Source organism: Delphinus delphis, chromosome 14, assembly GCF_949987515.2.
Source record: "Delphinus delphis chromosome 14, mDelDel1.2, whole genome shotgun sequence".
Lineage (NCBI taxonomy): Eukaryota > Metazoa > Chordata > Mammalia > Artiodactyla > Delphinidae > Delphinus > Delphinus delphis.
In genome coordinates, this window is record NC_082696.1 from 35,914,966 (window position 1) to 35,928,172 (window position 13,207).

The following is a 13,207-nucleotide window of genomic DNA, read 5'->3' on the forward strand; positions in this document are numbered from 1 at the left end:
TTATTAGCTTAGAAGTTTGAGAAGATATGAGCTCTCTCAAAAAGAGAATCTAGAAAAAGGACAGAAGACCAAGTAATAAACCAAGGTGAGAATATATTATAGGAGAATGGGAAGAAGTAGAATAACCAGAAAGAAAACAGCAAAGGAGCAGTAAGAGAGTTTATAACCAGATCAGAGAAATTCAAGAAGGAAGTAGCAGTGAAGAGAATAGGATATTGTAAAAAGGTCAAGGAGAAGATGAAGGAGAGTAAGTAAAGACGGGTGGTGAGACACGGCTGTTGGGTTCAGAATAGACCAGTGGAAGCCAGACCACAGTAAGCAACTCTGTCTAGGAGACCATAGCTTTAAACATGACTCCATGTGGTGAGGGTCTGGACTAGTGTGAGAAAGAGACAGCAAACCTATCAATAACTAGATATTGCAGAAGAGCAAATATGGAGAAGAAAAAGAGGTCTTAGGAAAGCAAAGAAAACACTCTTGTTCAGGAGCCAGAGACTGTGAAATAATCCTGTCTGCCAATATCAGCTGAGTTACCTTGGGAAAGTGACTCAGCTTCTCTGAGCCTCTGGAGCTTTTTCTGTACAATGGAGATGCTACTAGCTCCCATGCATGCTTCACAGAGTTATTGTCACTCATTCATTCATTCATTCACTGATTTAGCAAACACTTCTTAATTCTCACTCCATGCCAGTCACTGTTGTAGGCACAGGTAAGAAAGGGCAGTAAGACTGTTTATCACAGTTGAGTAGGAATCAAAGGGGAAAATGATTAAGGTTTTGATTATGGCCTATTAATTTGGAAAGGGTGTTGATTCAGAACGAGGCACAGCAGGAAGTTAAGTTGCATTTAGGTTTGGACTAAAGAGAGGGCATCCAAGTGAAGCTGTCCTATACATGGGTTGACATTTTTGACTAATGATGATAGATTCTGAGGAGATTCATCTTTGAATTGAGAATTGAACTCTCAAGAATGGAAATGCATGCCAAGAGATTGAGTACAGCAAAATGAAGAGTGGAGGTTTGCAAGCCTGACTGGCTAGAAGAGGACAAAGGAGGAAAGTCTGAAGGAGCAGAGTGAGGATAAGTCAAGGTCAAAGAAGTCAAAGAAGAAAGAGTCTGGAGATTGCAGGGTAGTCATTAATAGCAGTAGCATATTTCTCTTGTTTGATTTATTTTTTAATGGAGTTTTATTTTGTTATGGTTAGAATCATTTTGTGTTTTATCTATTCTACTGTTTTTTATGTATATATACCACTATTTATTTATTTATTATTTTTTAATGGAATTTTTTTTTTTTTTGGCCACACTACACAGCTTGGGGGATATTAGTTCCCTGACCAGGGATTGAACCCCGGCCACCACAGTGAAAGCCCTGACTCCTAACCACTGGACAGCCAGGGAATTCCCTCTACTCTTATTTTTAGTCAGTTTTTCTACATGACATTGTCATTTAGACACAGAAATATATCACATAACCTACACATAGTATGAAATTACTGCTTCGTAGAGCCAGAATATTGTGCTCCATTTCTGTGCTTTCAAAGAGTGGGGAAATGCTGAAGGACTGTCTGCAGAAATACTCCACATATGAAGAGGCTCCTTAAGGGTAAAGGAATAGAAATTATTTAACCTGCAGAAAATATAGCAGGGGTTATTTGCTGTATACCAAAAATATATTTCTGGACCTGTCAAATTACTTTATTTAAATAAATAATCATCATTCACCCAGGGTTGGGCTACTACAGTGGACCTTGATTGGGCTGACAAATTCTAGAATTATAAAGGATGTCTGAGAGTAACTAAGGTAGGAAGGAAAGGAAGGACTTTCAACAGCATCTAGTACAGTGCTTGACATATGGTTGGTGCTAAATCAATGAATTAAATAATCAATTAAACCAAGAAGTAGATTGCTAGGACTTCACTTGAAAGCTAACCCCTCATAATACTATTTTTTATGAATCACACTGCTATATTTCTGCTGAGAGCAGAAAGCAGAAAAAGAATTAAACTGAGTCATCCTGAATAATGTCTACCTCTTATTGTCTTCTTTTAGATGAATTTCTAAATTATTTCTATGAATTTCTATAATATACATAATATAATATATAGTACTTTTAATAATTTGCGTATTGTTTTGTGTAAGTTATGGTTTTGAATGCTGAATCCACAATATTAGAATCAATTCTTACAATTATCCTTGCTTTGTAGTTTAGGAAACTTAGAAAGTTTATAACTTATTTATAAGTTATACAAGTATGTCATACAAATATGTTGGGGAACCAGGATTCCCGCCTGGATTTGCCCAGCCTAAATCCTGTATTCTTTAAGACTCCCCAGCTACAACAAATTTTCTGGTGGCACTATGGAGTGTTCTTTAGAGCAGTCTTTACAAATAGGGTGGTTCATGGGGAGTGTTCCACAGAAGGAAAAAGGAATTGTGTGATATCTCAGGTTCTATTTTAAATGAATAATTGAACTCTATGCATTACAATTTTGGTGAGAGTCAATCCTAGCAGCTGCTTATTGGAGGTTACCAAATTCCCCAGAAAGTTGGGGAAAACTTTCAATTAAGAAATAAGTTTAGGGGCTTACCTGGTGGCACAGTGGTTAAGAATCCGCCTGCCAACATAGGGGACACGGGTTCGAGCCCTGGTCCAGGAAGATCCCACATGCTGTGGAGCAACTAAGCCCGCGCGCCATAGCTACTGAGCCTGTGCTCTGGAGCCCGCGAGCCACAACTACTTAAGTCTGCGTGCCTGGAGACCGTGCTCTGCAACAAGAGAAGCCACTACAATGAGAAGCCCACACACTGCGACGAAGAGTAGCCCCCGCTCACGGCAACCAGAGAAAGCCCGTATGCAGCAACAAAGACCCAACGCAGCCAAAAATAAATAAATTAAATAAATTAAAAGAAAAAAAAGTACTCTTAAAAAAAAAATAAGTTTAACAGCAAACACAACATACTTGCATTTATTGGATAAGCATGTTGATTTGTGAAAGTGTCTCTTTCTTCAGCATAATTTTTATTTAATTAAAACTAATCTTTGCCACATCTCCATGTTGATCACTATTATCTTATTGACTTAAATAAAAATGGTTCTTTTTTTCCATTTTCCTCATTTAATGAGTAAGCTATAGAAAAAAATGTTTTTACATTAGTTACATAAAAGAAAAGAAATTTAAATTTAAACCATGGACACACTTGATCAATTACTTTTTTCTGCTTATTACATCCTCTGAATTTTTATAATATATGTAACATAATGTATGGTACTTTTAATAATTTCCTATTGTTTTGTGTAAGCTATGGTTTTGTAAATTCCTTGACGTTTGAGTTCATAAAATGTACTTCTGTCTTACAAAGTGATAATCATATAATTGGTGCTCAAAATTGTTGTCATTTTTTGGTCTTGATTATTAGTATGATCCCTGAAAGCAATAATGATAGTAAGCCAGGAGCTTCATGAGGACAGGGTCTACATCATATTCATCTTTGTATCCTCTAGACAATGACAGTACTTGGCACATAGTAGCAAATCAAATGACTCGAGTGGATAAATGAAAGAATGAGGCAAAAAATTGAAACTGGCACTTTTCAGAAGAAACATGGTCACCAATAAACCTTTGAAAAGAGGACTGACTTCTTGTGTAACCAAGAAATGCACATTAAAACAAGACAGTCTGATTATACCCATAAATTAGCAAAAATGGAAAAATCTAACAATATCAAGTGCTGGTAAGGATATAGACTGAAACTTGTATACGCTAAAGGTCGGAGTGTAAATTGGTGTGATAAAATAACTTTGGAAAATAATTTGTTATTATCTAGTAAAGTTGGAGGTTCTCATGCTCAGCAATTCAATCCCCTGGGAGAAATCCTGCACATAAGCTCCAGAAGACATATACAAGAATGTTCACAGTAGTACCATCATAATAGACCCAAACTGGAAGCAACCTAAATGTCCATCAAGAGTAGAAGAGCTGGGCTTCCCTGGTGGCAAAGTGGTTGAGAGTCCGCCTGCTGATGCAGAGGAAACGGGTTCGTGCCCTGGTCCGGGAAGATCCCACATGCCGCAGAGCGGCTAGGCCCGTGAGCCATGGCCACTGAGCCTGCGCATCCGGAGCCTGTGCTCCACAACCGGAGAGGCCACAACAGTGAGAGGTCCGCGTACCGCAAAAAAAGAGTAGAAGAGCTAAATTATATTGTGGTATAGTCGTAAAATGAAATACTACAGAGTGGTGAAAACAAACGGATCACAGCTCCTCTTATCAACATGATGAATCCCAGAAAAATACTACTTAATTTAAAAAGCAAATCAAATACAGAATGATCTCATTTCATATGCAGTTTTAAAATTCTAAATGAAAACTATTACTTATTGATATGTACATGGATGGTAAACTATAAATAAAGCAACATAGTGGGTGTGCCTGGTTAATAGAGATATGGAGAAAGGATTCAATGAAAAGCACACAGCTCTTTCAAAGTACTGGTAGTGCTAAGCTGGGTGGTGAGCACACAGGTGTTGTCTCCTTTGATTATTTATAACACATATATCATTTTTCTCTACCAATTCAATATTTCACTAAAATAAAAAACAAAAAGGAATGAATGATAATGTTTGAATAAAGTCTTTGAGATAATGACATGCAAGCAATATTTAGATGAGCAAAAATTCCACACCTCTCTATTGCTGTAGGTTTTTTTTTTTTAAACATCTTTATTGGAGTATAATTGCTTTACAATAGTGTGTTAGTTTCTGCTTTATAACAAAGTGAATCAGCCATATGCATACATATGTCCCCATATCTCCTCCCTCTTTCGCCTCCCTCCCACCCTTCCTATCCCACCCCTCTAGGTGGTCACAAAGCACCGAGCTGATCTCCCTGTGCTATGCGGCTGCTTCCCACTAGTATCTATTTTACGTTTGGGAGTGTATATATGTCCATGCCACTCTCTCACTTCGTCCCAGCTTACCCTTCCCCCTCCCGGTGCCCTCAAGTCCATTCTCTACGTCTGTGTCTTTATTCCGCTCCTGCCCCTAGGTTCTTCAGAACCTTTTTTTTTTTTTTAGATTCCATATATATGTGTTAGCATACGGTATTTGTTTTTCGGGCCTCTCACTGTTGTGGCCTCTCCCGTTGCGGAGCACAGGCTCCGGACGCGCAGGCTCAGCGGCCATGGCTCACGGGCCCAGCCGCTCCACGGCATGTGGGATCTTCCCGGATCGGGGCACGAACCCACGTCCCCTGCATCGGCAGGCGGACTCTCAACCACTGCGCCACCGGGAAAGCGCTGTTTTTCTCTTTCTGACTTACTGCACTCTGTATGACAGACTCTAGGTCCACCCACCTTACTACAATAACTCAAATTCGTTTATTTTTATGGCTGAGTAATATGCCATTGCAAATATGTGCCACATCTTCTTTATCCATTCATCTGTCAATGGACATTTAGGGTGTTTCCATGTCCTGGCTATTGTAAATAGAGCCGCAATGAACATTGTGGTACATGACTCTTTTTGAATTATGGTTTTCTCAGGGTATATGCCCAGTAGTGGGATTGCTGGGTCATATGGTAGTTCTATTTCTAGTTTTTTAAGGAACCTCCATACTGTTCTCCATAGTGGCATATCAATTTACATTCCCACCAACAGTGCAAGAGGGTTCCCTTTTCTCCACACCCTGTCCAGCATTTATTGTTTGTAGATTTTGTGATGATGGCCATTCTGACCAGTGTGAGGTGATACTTCATTGTAGTTTTGATTTGCATTTCTCTAATGATTAGTGATGTTGAGCATCCTTTCCTGTGTTTGTTGACAATCTGTATATCTTCTTTGGAGAAATGTCTATTTAGGTCTTCTGCCCATTTTTGGATTGGGTTGTTTGTGTTTTTTTTTTTTTTTATATAGAGCTGCATGAGCTGCTTGTATATTTTGGAGATTAATCCTTTGTCAGTTGCTTCTTTTGCAAATATTTTCTCCCATTCTGAGGGTTGTCTTTTTGTCTTGTTTATGGTTTCCTTTGCTGTGCAAAAAGCTTTTAAGCTTAAGTCCCATTTGTTTATTTTTGTTTTTATTTCCATTTCTCTAGGAGGTGGGTCAAAAAGGATCTTGCTGTGATTTATGTCATAGAGTGTTCTGCCTATGTTTTCCTCTAAGAGTTTTACAGTATCTTGCTTTACATTTAGGTCTTTAATCCATTTGGAGTTTATTTTTGTGTATGGTGTTAGGGAGTGTTCTAATTTCACTCTTTTACATGTAGCTCTCCAGTTTTCCCAGCACCACTTATTGAAGAGGCTGTCTTTTCTCCATCGTATATTCTTGCCTCCTTATCAATATTGCTGTAGTTTTTAATGGCGTTTTTTTCTGAAGTAGGAAAGTTCCAGGCAGGTTGAAAACGATAAATGTGAAAATAAACCACAAGGTGGCGTCCTAGTCTCATGTGTCTCATCCAGACACGTTTAATCCAAGCAACCCTTACTTACCTTGGAAATGTTGGATATAGTCAAAATCTAGAGTTTACTGTATTCATAAGGAGCAACAGAGGATTTTTTTTCTTTTAGCTTCTTTCTTCTCGTTTCATATGCTTGATTTTACTTGCATATGTACTGCGCTATCAGATTAAATTTGGGGGGAAGCAATTCAGATAAACTCAATACAACAAGTATGCAGGTCTAGCGTATGACATTTATTCATTCATTCCTCATTCAGTCAGTCATGCATTCATGTATTCAGTCACTTAACTAACATCCACACATATTTTTTGAACTTCTCTTCTGTACCAGACACAGGGCAAAGAGGCCCTGGAAACAATGATGAACAGAAACATAGTCACTATCATTTGCTTTCAGTGTAGCGGTGGAGACAAGATTAATCATATAATCACAAATTTAAATTGCAACTGACAAATTCTGTGAAAGAGAAGTATGTGGTTTACAAGATTCCACAATATGGTTTTGAACCAGTTGGCGATGTTAGAGGAGTGATCCATCTCTCAAGATGTGAAAAATCAGATGAGTTACCTAGGTAAGAAGGAGAGAAAAGAACATTGTGAGTAAAAGGAACATGTGCAAGGCCTTGTAGCAGGAGAGAGCAAGGAGAAAAAGGGCTGGAAAAAAGGGGGATGGCTGGGTAGCAATTCAGAGGTAGCAGAGATAGGTGAGGAGAGGTCTAAGAAGTGGGCAGGGGACAGATCTTGCATGGTCTTGTGGCTTGAGGTTAAGGATTTTGTCCTCATTCTAAGAGTATTAGGGAGGCACAGAAAGGAGGGTGGGAGCAGCTCAAAGTCCCTGCCCAGTCACTGGTGAGTCAATAGCTTCGTCAGGGTTTATGACAGATTCTGCCTTAAGTGCTAGATGGTGGCACGACTCTGTCCCCCTATGTATGATTAGCTTTTTGATAGTGAAGGACATCATTTAGAAACAGTAATATAACTTCAATCTCAGCTGCATTTATTAGATTTAAGATTTTTCTTTTAAAGAAACATGACTTCATTGTATTTATTTTGGATCAAATGAAAAGCCATAGCTTTTTGAAGACAGAAAACATAAAGTGTGCTCTCTTAACAAATAAATAGATCTATTTAGCTCATCCACAACAAAATAAAAACCTTTGGCACCTAAAATATAAAAGGTATGAAAGACAGTGTTTCGTTTATGGTCATACTGTCTCAGAAAGAACCATGTATTGGCAATTAGGAGACTTGGGTTAGGAGACGACTGTGGGGAAAGATCATCGAACTTCACTCAGCTTCCGCTTTTTTCACCTGCTAAATGAAGCACTTGGTCTAAGTTATGTTCTTCCAACTCTGAAATTCTGTGAATCTCTAAATATATTCAAAAAGAAATATGTACATGCTATTAATTTAAAGAGAATGGGTATTGGGGGACTACCTGGGCATGTATTTGAGTAAAGTTGTGTGAATGGGACTGAATGAGACTTATTTAGGATCTTAAGACTTTTTTTTTAACTTCTGGCCACACCACGTGGCACATGGGATCTTAGTTCTCCCATCAGGGGTCGAAACTGCACCCCCTACAGTGGAAGCATGGAGTCTTAACCACTGGACTGCCAGGGAAGTCCCTTAAGACATTTTAAACGAACTAAATTTGAATAAGCTACACTACCATTTGTTGATAGTATACCATGTGCAAGTCTTATGAACATTATCTCATTTAATCCTCCAAAAATCCTTGTGAGATAGATGTTGCTTTTTAAATCCTATTTTACTGATGAGAAAAACAAAGCTTACACAGATACAGAAATTTGTCCAGAGTCACACAATTAATACATCTCAAGATGTATCCAGATCTGTCTGATTTCAGAACTTGTCCTTTTAGTCATTATACTATTTATTATACCCACTGAATAGTTGAGATTTTAAAAATGACTTAAAAATACTGAGTAGAATAGAGAGACATTGACTAGAATTATAAATATGGATTTCAAGTTATTTATAAGTGATTTGAATAAGTACCAAAATTTTTAATAAGCTGCCACATCTTAAAAAAAACTGTTTAATAGACGTGATTTAACTAAGTTAAACATGCAGTGTCCTAGATAGGGCTGTGAAACGGCACTACCATTTAGCAGAACACCTCCTTGCTAATATGTCTTTACTGTATCAATAGGGGATATGCCTACAGAATTAAACTTCTAATCTGTACATTTAAAAAGAACAATTAAATAACTTTTACTATTCTCTCAGTTGTCATATCCTGAAAATAAACAGTGGTGAACTTTGTTTCTCCTTCTGTCTCAAGCTCCTGATACCCAAAGCAAGTAAGTTGCCTGCTGGACCTCGGTGTCTTGAGAAGCGACTAAAGGCACTTACATTGAGTTATTGCTCCTGTATTGTTTTGTCTGTGGCTCCTGCTGTTGGGCACGCTTGGGGTTTGACAGTCACATCAAAGGGGTAGACTGTGTTGTGAGAGTAGTCAGCATGGGCCAGATAATTCATGGGTTTATTGCTGAGACCTGTTCCCATGATAGTCATGGTCAGGTGGTACTTGGTGTTTAAGTCTGTTCTCTTGGTGTAAAACATATGCCTTAAGCCTGCTGAATGACTCAGCAGTTGTGGACTCATGGATATTTTTGGGGGGGCTTTCTGAATTTTGAAAGGGGACATAATGGCCCATCAAGCCTCCTTATTGTAGCAGTAAAGGATATTTGTCACCATAGGCAATGCTTGCCCACTGAGCTTGACTGTACCCTCATCTGATGTCACCAGGCTGTCTGTGAGTTTTGATGTTACAGCACTCAACCATTTGTACTATGCTATGCTTATCTTTCTGCTGTCAGAAATATGTCAAAATAACAAAATAAATTTAACAGTGGCTGCTTGTGAGACAAAAAAGTGACTGGCTTAGTTCCTGTTTAGGAAGTGGCTGGTGACTGTGACTGAGAAGTGTGTTATGATGACAATAAAATATGGCCTGTGTGCCTCTGTGTTTTGCCCTCCTGACTGTGAACACGTCTCCATCATCTTGCCAGGCCCCAAGGGAAGCCTATTTAAAGTAGCTGTGCTGGGACAGACTGGCTAGGATATGGGAAGAGGCCAGCCATTGCTGGCCCAGGAGAAAATTTACACAAACAGAGCTACACGAAGCTCTGGTCGTGTTGTTTTGGTGGGAAAAAAACAAAACAAAAAAACAAACAAAAAACACAGTCTTTGGGTTCTCTGCAATTAAGGGAAAAGGCTAAAAAAAAAAAAAAGCAATGGAAGAACTAGGAAGCAGGCAGAGTTTTATAGTTTTATAGTATGATAAATAATACTCAGTTCAATAGCTTATAATCAGGAAAGAAGGGGTTAACTCAAGATGCTCAAGATGTTGTTTCAGGAGTTTATGAGCAATATAAAATTTATCACCCTACTTATACAAGTGAAACATTATGAATAATAGCCATTCTTTGCAAAGTAGTTTTTCTTCCACAGGAGAAAATTCGACTGTTTTCACAGCAATGAAAACATAAAACTATTACAACGCAAGCTTAATGCACGAAACTTTAGAGTTAACTTGCCACTTTCTACCCCTTAAAAAATAAGCTTATAAGGCATTCTATTACATGCATGTTCCATTTCATATGCATAAATCTCTTCATTCCCACAGACTAACAGAATGACAGCAGAGGTCAAGGAAACAGAATATTCAGTTCTCAGGAGACTAAGAATTTAGAGGCATATAAAAATGTCTCTGGATATAAGATTTTTGCAAAATTATACACATATAAACTGTTAACTGCTATAGAAAGCATGCTTAACTGCAGGCCAAAGAGTTTAGGTTAGTTAAAAACCCCTTCCTGATAACAAGACTTGTTAAGGTGAATGGATTACTGAGCAGGTCTTCATAGGCCAAATGAAGAATGTTGTTTTATGACATGATGGACCTGGAATGTATAAACATTCAGAATAATCCAGCATTTTTCCCTCAAAAAAACTCTTATCTTTTATATCTAATGGAAGACAGGATTTTTTTTTCAAACTCAATTTACTCAGCTATCTAGTCTTAATATGTCACTATTTTGCCTCACTTTTGTCAACCACTTTGACTGAGATTATAGAATATTTCTGGTAGATTTAACAGAGGATAACTTCACTGATTAAGTAATTTAAAACTTTATTAACTCTCAACTGCTTGACAGGTAAAAGTTAAAACTAGGGAACTGCCAAAATAATTTCCTTTTACGTTGCATTACAGAAGAAAGTGGAGGTTTTTTTATCCTTTAATATATTAAAAGGGAGAGATGGTGGAGATTTTTATGCTAATTTACTCGTATTTAGCTCAGAGTGATCTCAGGCAGGTTGAGATTCTTGGTTAGTCTGAATGAGTGAGTCCAAAAGTACTGCCAGAAGCCACAGCCTAGAGGTCAAAGGTATGGGCTTAAGAATCAGACAGGCCTGGGCTGAGTCACAGCTCAAACTGCTAGGTATAACCTTGGACAATCAACCTCTTATTCTCTAATTCCTAATATGTAAAGGTAATAAGACTATCTACTCTATACGATAGTTAACCAGGCTTAAGTGAGGTAACAGATTGCAAGCACTTAGCATGGAGCTTAGCACAGAGAACGAAACAACATTAACAGTTAGTATCACATCTTATATCCGTTTTAAGACCTGTGACTTAAACAGTGTGTGCTGGTTCTGTCAGTTCTAAAAGAGGACCTGATTCCCTAACCAGCCAACCCCATTCATGTCTGTTCTTCTAAAGTTAGAAGTGAGGGAGAAAGTGCCAACTGGGACCTAAGGAACCATTTCTCATCTGCCTCTGGTCCCTCAAACAAGTTTGTCTATGGAAGCCAAGGGACTTTTCTTCTTTTAAAGATGTCTCATCCAAGTTCAAAGACTTATCCTTCCTTCCAAAGAATATGAGCTATAGTCACAGTTTATGATGTCATATTTGCTGTAATGCTTTGTTATAGTTGCTGAAATGCTCACAGCCTCAGTTGCTTAGATCTTAAAAGAATTACAAGGGGAAGTCAAACTCCATTCTTCAGTAAAATGCAGAACTAGGAATAGTCCCATTGGGCAATAAAAACATGAAAAGCTTAAAAAATATATATCTATCTTTAGATCATTAAGCCATTACAAAGTCAACCCAGATTCTTTGATTTGACTAAGACCCTATGCTGGTATTTTTAAAGTAAGCTAAATCACCCACATTTAGTCTATGTATATTTCTAGCCATGGATTTTAAAAATCACATTCGAATATAATATTATAGTAGTGCCTCAAATCCAAGATACAATTTTGAAAAAAAGTTTTACACTTTGGAAATTGGGATGTGTAAAGTTATTTCGTGGTGGTACTTTTCTTTAAAATCTGACCTTAAACTAATAGTGTATCTTGTAATTGATGGAGTTTTAGACTTATGAAATTCTAAAATTATCTTGCTTTGTGAAGATGTTACCTGAGGTGATTTGTGTTAACTTTGTGTTAACACAAATGTGTTAATGTGTGTTAATTTAATGTGTGTTAATTTGTGTTAACTTTGTGTTAACTTAATTACTAGCAAAGGCACAAGTTGAATATATAATAAGGAAGATAATTTAAAAGGCTTCATTAAGACTGATGATACATGTGGATCATACAACCATCACTCTAGTTAATATTTGAACTATTTTATGTTTGAACATTACTTTAAAAGTCCCTCAGGGACTTCCCTGGTGGTGCAGTGGTTAAGAATCCGCCTGCCAATGCAGGGGACATGGGTTCGAGTCCTGGTCCAGGAAGATCCCACATGCTGCGGAGCAACTAAGCCCGTGCGCCACAACTACTAAGCCTGCACTCTAGAGCCCGTGAGCCACAACTACTGAGCCCACGTGCCACAACTACTGAAGCCCGCACGCCTACAGCCCGTGCTCCGCACCAAGAAAAGCCACTACGATGAGAAGCCCAAGCACTGCATCGAAGAGTAACCCCCACTCACCACAACTAGAGAAAGCCTGCGTGCAGCAATGAAGACCCAACAGCCAAAATTAAAAATAAATAAATTTATATAAAAAAGTAAGTCCCTCAGATTTCTCCAAATATGATAGGAAATATCATATTTGTAACTGCCAAAGATCCCAAGGAGAGAAAAAGCTTCCCTGGCTAGTTCCTAGGAACCCGTTTCCTCATTTTCAGGGCACCTGCTTCTTTTGAGGGTCCCTATGAATAGCTAAGGTGGTAGTCATACCCATCAGTCAGGCTGTGGGATCCCATAACATTAGAAAGCTGATGTAGACAGCACAATGCTAGGCACACAGTAGTTATTCAATAAATACTTTCTGGCTCAATGATGTGAAATATAAAACTGGGTCCTAATTAGACATACATATAGCTTTCATCATTTGGGGAAAACCAAATTTCTAAAAAAGTCCTCCTTTTCCTTTTTTTTCCTTTTTTATCCCCCCACCAAAAATCCTTTGAGTTAATTTTGGGACTAAATTTTACACAAACAAAACCCACCAAAAATCAAACCCTAAAAGTTCTTTGCCCATGAACTATAAACAAAGTTTTTCTTTTTTCTGTTTTGGTAGTGAACATGAAAATTACCACAACTAAAGGTGAAACACCACTTTCACAAAACATTGGGTCAGAGATGGAAAACTCAATGGTAAATTTAATAGAGTGAAATATGATGTTAAAAACTGAAGATATGAAACACTGATCAAGAACCAATGAACTTTAAACAACTGAAATTACTGACAATGATTATCTTTAGG